We start from the raw sequence: 6205 nt of genomic DNA on the forward strand, positions 1-6205 counted from the left end.
TCACCAAGAGAGTTTAAAGGAAGAAAAAAAAAATCCAGGGCTGGGATGGGGCTCAAGTGGTAGAGTGCTAGCCTTGAGCTGAGGAGCTGAGGGACAGCGCCCAGGCCCAGAGTTCAGGCCCCACGACTGGACCCCAAAAAAAAAAAAAAAAGATAGAAGCACATCCACACCCTTGAACATCTTAGGCTACAGAGCTTCAGCTCCAGGGCCAAAGAGGCCAAGGTCTGAATATCAACAAGTTACAGAGGTGTGGGTTTAGGGTAGGGAGGGGAAGATCCTGAAGGCAATTCTGAGAAGTAAAGGGAACTCACATGATCTCATTTTTCCATACCCAATCTGAATATCTAAATGGTCTCACTACAGCAGGAATCTTACCAGCTCCCATTTGTCTTTGAGAAGATGGGAGAAAAATTCTAGACACAAATGACAGAAGGGGCTGGGAAGGTGGCTCAGTGGTAGAGCACTTGCCTTGCATGCCTGAGGCCCTGGGTTCAATTCCTCAGCACCACATAAGCAAAAAGAAAAAAGCCGGAAGTAGTGCTGTGGCTCAAGTGATAGAGCCCTAGCCTTGAGCTGAAGAGCTGAGGGACAGCGCCCAAGCCCAGAGTTCAGGCCCCACAACCGGACCCAAAAAAAAAAAAAAAACCAAATGACAGAAGCATCTAGAGGATCAATAGTTTCAACCCTTTTACCCTCCGAGTATTTTAACAACCTTCAATGAGGTAACCAATCTGACAGCTATCGTTTTTGCTTTCTCCTTTTCCCTATCACCAACAGGCAAAAGAAATAAGTCAAAGGGTAAGTGGTAAGCTGAGAAGGAATAGCCTGTGTGGGATATATTTATACTAAAAATAATTGCTGCTTATGTGAAATGCAAACCTTGTTAGAAATGCTGTCATTACTTGCTGAATTCATAGTAGTTTAGTGCTTGCAATACAGCTGATAATCAATACTGCCGACCTTAGAGTACACATTACTCTAGAAAGAAGGGAGTGACTGTTAAACCAGGCCATGCCAAACTCAGCCTCCCTTTCATGCAAGCTGTGAAGTACGAACAAGCTCCTCCTTCCATTTGGAACATTATGAACTATGGAATACAGGACAGAGAAAAATTTAGGCCATCAAGCAACAAGTTCGAAATGACCTATTAAACAGGATGTGTATGGGATTTCCCTACCAAAATACTCAAGATCAAAAGCAACTTCTTTCCAAATCAGGACAAAATTTGTTCCTAAAAACTGAAGGGAAAAAAAAAAAGACTACTGTACATAGACCAGGCCTTAACACTCTGAACAAGCACCACCCTAGATGGTTCACTGCTTCCCATTTTATGACATCTTTACTTTGCCTTCTTCTTTCACTGGCCCAAAATGAGGAAGCTATAAAACCCTGACCAAACACAACCATTTGCTAAGAGAAAAGCCAACAAGGAGGCCCGTCTGTCCTTTACAGGGCTCTGCTTGTCTTGCCTTTGTGTGGCTGTCACCATTCAGAGTGGCCCAGCTCCCTTACAGAACCTAGTCTTTGGCTAAGGATTTGGTGAGGGTTTTTATTATCTCCCTAGAGAAAATTTGGGGCTCTTTGTTTTCTTATGTTGCTGGGAATCAAACCAAGGCCCTGCACATTGCTAGACAAGTACTCTACCACTAAGCTACATCCCAGTTCTCAAAAAGGCATTCTTCTGAAGCATCAAAGGCAGGTCTTACAGGGATAGGCAGCCTTGCCCAGCCAGGACTGCAGACCTTCCTTATCACTGGTCACCATTCCTATTCATATCCTCAGTCAGGACAAGTGAAAGGTCTGCTGCTAGGTGCTGGGGGCTCACTCCTGCGATCCTAGCTACTCAGGCGGCTAAGATCGGAGAATCATGGTTTAAAGCCATCATAGGCAGGAAAAGTCTGTGAGAGTCTTATCTCCAATTAACCAGCAAAAATACCAGAAATGGAGGTGTGGCTTCAGTACTAGAGAGCCAGCCTTCAGGGAAGAAAGCCAAAGGAGAGCCTAAGGCCCTGAGTTTGAACCCCAGAATCAAAAATGTCTGCCACACAGTAGGCCCTCAACAAACCTCAATAAACACCAAGGACAGGAACCTCTCTTCTGACAAGAACTTAAATTATCTCCAGGGGAAAAAAAGAAGAAAGAAAACCCAACCCTGAAATCATTAATCCCACACTGGACTCATATCCACATTCTCTATCTCATGACAAGTGAGGGGAAAAATCTCATGACCTGGCTTTGGAACCACCGAAAGATTTCCATGGAATTCAAGAAATCCTTTTTGCAGTTCTATTTTCAGGCAGAACTTAGGACAGGGGATGGGTGGCAAACAGGCATGGGGGTGGCCGGAAGGAACTACACAAGGCTTCTATTCTGCTCCGTACAGACAGGTGCTGGTAAGGACACCCTGTGGAAGGCAGCATGTGGTGTGGTGCGTGCACTCAGGTGTGGCTGGGTGTTTTTCACCCCAGCCATATTATGTAAGTCCAAAACACACTGTCCTGACCCAGGACAAAGTACTCCCTGTAGCAGGTCTAGCCATCTGCTGACATGCTGACACTTAAGCAATAGGGGGCAGGAAAATATTTGATTTTTAGCATCCTCCTTTAAAAAAAAGCAAACCCAATTTAATTATTAAAAGCAGCCAGACATCCCCAGGATGAGTGGTCCTGTCCTCAAGTTTGGCCAGCAAAGTCTCCTAGCCTTAAAAGCTCCCCAAACCTTATTGGATCCTGGTTTAATTACTTTAAAGCAACAACACTCATCTGTTTACATTATTTAGCTCATTCAGCCCAGAACTTGACTACAAATCCCCACACACACACACTCAACAACAAGAACAAAAATAAAATTCTAGGACCTCTTTCACACTATCAATAATCATCTCCATACCAAGCAACTATGGCCCTTCTGTTGGAATAATTGTCTCACCTTTCCCTTGGGACCAACTCAATCCAGACAACTTGATGGGTGGGTGATTTCCGTGGCTGGGAAGGGAAGCAGCCACTAAGTGATTCTGCACACATTAATCATTAGTGACCAGCACCCAGCACAGTGGAAGAGCAGAGGGAAAAACAAAAAACACCAGGTTTGCTCTCCTCAAGGAACTGATAAGTTATTTAACAGCTGCTGCTTACATTCCATGGCTAGAAATCCAAGTGGAAGCAAAGTGAGAATTTCTTCTGCATGCTACCCCTGAAAAGGGTAAAAACACATGCCCCAACAGCCAAGGACAGAGTCAGGGGAAGAATCTTTAGAGGAAATTACAAAAAAATCTCTCTTGCGTTTTACATCTTAGAAGCCTTTGGTTATAGAAGATGGATGATACCAAGCCTGGAAATTACTCATTTTCTGTTTTCTCCTTTTTTTTTTTCCTTCAAAGAGGAAATTGACTCCCTTCCTGTACTGGTGTACATTTTGAAGAACCAAATGCTACTTAGAAAACCATTTTCTTTATCCTTTCCTCATCTCAGTTTAAATATTATTTCTACAAAAATAACCTGTAAATGGCATTCCACATGGCTTCTTCCTCACAACAAACAGAAAAGGGACCAGAGACTTGATACATTCACCAAGAGAGTTTAAAGGAAGAAAAAAAAAATACTATTACTGAAAACTAACTTTTAACAATGGTAACTTCATACATCCACCCATTAAATAAACTTATCCTACATGACCACATTTACTAGCATTTAAAACACCACTGGTATCTGTCTCATGCCTGAAATCCTAGCTACTCAAGAAGCTGAGATCTGAGAGTAGCAGTTCAAAGCCAGCCCAGGCAGATAAATCTGAGCCTCTTTTTTTTTTTTTTCCAGTTAACGCAAAAAGCCAGAAGGGGAGCTGTGGCTCAATTGGCCCTGAATTCAAGACCCTCTACTGGCATAATCATCAACTACTGAATCACTAGAATCTCATCTACGAAAGTAGTTTAAGAATACCGTAAGAATATTCACCAACTGAATAGTGAGCAATTGTATTATACATAAACAATCATGGAAATCGGCCACCACAGCTTTATTATTCTTCTCCCTAACTCCCTCAAAGTCTAAAATTCTATAGACCCCAAAGCATGGTTTAGTCTTGTACTCTATCCACTTTGCTTTTAAAAATCTTTTGCTGCCAAAACAAAGCAAAACAAATTGCAAACCTTTCAAATAAATACAATGCTGAACAAACCTACTACACTCAAAATGAAAGAAAATATACGGCTGGCAGTGGGAAGTAAATCAGAAGCCTTTATTTTTAACTGGAATCTTACAAAGGGGAGAGGGGGAAGCCAACTTGGCACCCTGGAATGTCTGAGCAGAGCACAGTGCCAGGCCACCAGAGGACAGCAAGTAGGTAGAAGGCAGGACAGCCCTTCCTGGGGAAGGAATTACCCACTGAAGGACTTAGGGTTCAAACCACTGAACGAGAAGAACTGAGCCTGGATTCTGAATTAAAGAACAAAGAAAAAGAAAAGTCCAGGTGTGATCACATCCTAAGACAGGCCTGCTGTGAGCCACTCTACTCCCTTAGATCCCAGGTTTCCTTGTTACTGCTCAGGAATTGGAAACAGCCATTATCTCCTCTAAATACCACAAGCAGCTTTACCCACCTATCTCCAATTCCTCCTCTGGGGATCAGAACAGACCATGTGTACCTCAAACGAAATCTTGTTTGACTATCAGGCATGTAGAATTTAAGTGAACAATAAATACCTCAGTCCAAAGACAGGCAGTGATCTTTGTTCAAAAGAGCACTTCAATAATTCAATGTGGATTGGGGGCAAAGGAATGAAAGGGGCTGTCTTTGTAGAGGGACTAATCCATCTAATTCCAAATGACTGGATTAGAGGCATTCCTGGACAAGCAGGATCTGGCTGTAGATTAGGCTACACGAATGTCAATTTCTGACAAAAGGCACAAGATCTGTGGGATTTCAAAATGGACAAGACCAGAACGTGAGACACCTTGACAAAGTTCACCCTGGGTGAGGTGGCAGTTGGGTCTAAAAAGGGGAGGGAGGTGTAACAGCTGAGCATTCCTCCCAAAGTCCATGTCAGAGGCACAGAAGCCTTTCCAAACCTTACACTTCATCAGACAAAAGCTTCTCCAAGCGCCAGGCAGAGGCTGAAGAGGGGCTGTCCACACCCACTCGCCAGCACAAGCTTTGCAAACCTGCCCACTCTTTTGGAAGCCGAGCTTTTAATTAAACACCACCTCCCCAGATCTGTTGAGGCAAACTGGGGCTGGGTACGAGCCAAAGAGAGCTCCCTAAATACACTTGGAAGAAAAAAAAATCCCCAGCCGCCCCCCAATTTCCACCTCCAGCTAGCTTGTAGGGCTGGTAATATTTCCTTTGGATGAGTAACACAAGGTCCCGGTGTATCCCTGAGCACCAGAAAATCCACATTCGAAGATCAGGTTATCTCCAGTCCCACCCTTTGCAGGGGGAAAAAAACGCCAGGGTGTTGTTCCCCACCCCCAACACACGCACGCACGAGCGCGCGCGCGCACACACACACACAATCCCTATAATTCTGCCAAGAGAACTGTAAGTGGGGTGTGTGCGTGTAGAAGGGGCAGGGTGTAGTTGTTAAGGGTCCTAATCTTGCCTCCAGGCTAGGAGCTCAGCTTTGAGTCCCCCTTCCCGGGTAGGCTGCTCCAGGAACTTCTGCCCCCCCCCATTACCTCCTAGGGAGGGTTGAGGAAACCTTTAACACACCCTCAACACGCTCTGAAGCAGTCTAATTTCTCACTGAAATTGCTCACATCTCTTCACTCCAGGTAGTCCTGAAAGCCAAGGAGGAAAAGAGCTTCCCTCCCAGGCTCCCAGGCCAGGGATTCCATCCTCCAGCCGGGTAGGGTAGGGCTTGTACTTCCTCCCCAGCACCACTGCCAGGCACCAACCCCCCGACACCCACCCCGAACCAGGTGTCTGCCAGGAGGTCACAGATGCTCGATCGAGGGACAGACAATAGAAAACTTGGAAGCCGGGGCCCTGAGTCCCCCAGAGGAACAAGATGGTGCCGCCCCCTGGGATAATGAACGAGGAGATGGCAGGGCTCAACTCACACTTACATACACACACATACACACGCATACGCGCACGCATACACACACACACACGGGGAGTCGCCAGCCTGGTGACCCAGCAGAGCCTGGGGCAGCGCCGCGGGTGAGCAGGTGACTCCGGGCCGGGAGCTCCCGCAGGTGGCCGGCGG

The sequence above is a fragment of the Dipodomys ordii genome, unplaced genomic scaffold (genome assembly GCF_000151885.1).
Source record: "Dipodomys ordii isolate 6190 unplaced genomic scaffold, Dord_2.0 Scaffold82, whole genome shotgun sequence".
Lineage (NCBI taxonomy): Eukaryota > Metazoa > Chordata > Mammalia > Rodentia > Heteromyidae > Dipodomys > Dipodomys ordii.